This window comes from Poecilia reticulata, linkage group LG16 (genome assembly GCF_000633615.1).
Source record: "Poecilia reticulata strain Guanapo linkage group LG16, Guppy_female_1.0+MT, whole genome shotgun sequence".
NCBI classification, from domain to species: Eukaryota; Metazoa; Chordata; class Actinopteri; order Cyprinodontiformes; family Poeciliidae; genus Poecilia; species Poecilia reticulata.
In genome coordinates, this window is record NC_024346.1 from 1,519,992 (window position 1) to 1,521,227 (window position 1,236).

Consider the following 1,236-nt stretch of genomic DNA (forward strand, 5'->3'; position numbering starts at 1 on the left):
TCGTGCGTTTCTGCAGTGTTGCTCTGATGGCGTTGCCGGCTATTGTGCACTGCTAAATCTGTGTTCGGGTGCATCTTTTTACTATTAAAAAGATCTCCACCTGCTGGTCACAATATAATGAYGATTTTTCTCCCCAGGCTTTCATCAGTTACCTCAGCAGCAGCTTCTACTGGCTGGGCCTGCARAACATMGACAGCAGCTGGGTCTGGATCGACGGATGTAGAGACACTTTAGGGTAAGAGTTTAWACAGAAACAAAAATAAAACGATGTTTTCTTTGACGGTGTTTGTGTCTAAAGGTTTTGGATGAATGATCTCAACCCGTTGGGTTCGTTTGCGGAGGTTTTGGCCTGGAGGAATCTGACTGACAGCTGGCTGCCGACAACATCTACGACCTTCAGCAAGGTCGTCTGAGCAGGAAGCCTTCAGAGTTTACATTTAAAGAGTTTCTCAGTCTTCACCAGGATGTTTACACCATCTAAACTGAAACATCAGAGTTTAAAGTTTCTTTGTTTTATATTAAGTATCTTCATTGGTGGTTTAAATGACCTCATCTGCTAATTAAAGGAAATAAATTGGCTATTGATCAGTTCATGATCATGTAAAAAATATATCTGCATTGTTTTAAAAAATGTTTTTTCCTGTTTGTCACTACAACTAAAATATGTATTCAATAGTAATAAACAGTAAAATTATGACAGAAAAAATAATTTAAAAGAATCTCAGAATCTAAAACTGTTGATTTAGATGTGAAATAAATGTATCTGTTAAAACAGTAAATTGAACAATAATTTTCTGATTGGTATTCATTTTTAGTGTAGGGAAAACATTTTCTTTTCCAGTAAAACATTTACACCAGCACCATTTTTAAACTCTAAAGTAAACAATGACAATGTCGTCTAAGCGTGAAAGAAAAATGTTTTACCTTTAATTTTACGGTGGATTTGTTTCAACCAGCATTTTACTGTACAATTTACTGTTTTTACAGTGTACGGCTTGATGTACTCATAGTTTTTAAATCTGTGATTAAATTTAAATATGTGAACATTATTTGTCCTTTTGAAAATCCTTCATGATTTTGGCTTTTATGAGAATTTAACAAAACTCTCTGAAGGCAGAAAACAGAAGCATCTGATGGACTGAAGCATGTTAATGTTCTGTAGGTGTTTTTATACTAATATCTCAATGTTTTAGTCTTTTCTACTAAAGTCTAGAAAAGAAAAATCTAATCTAATGT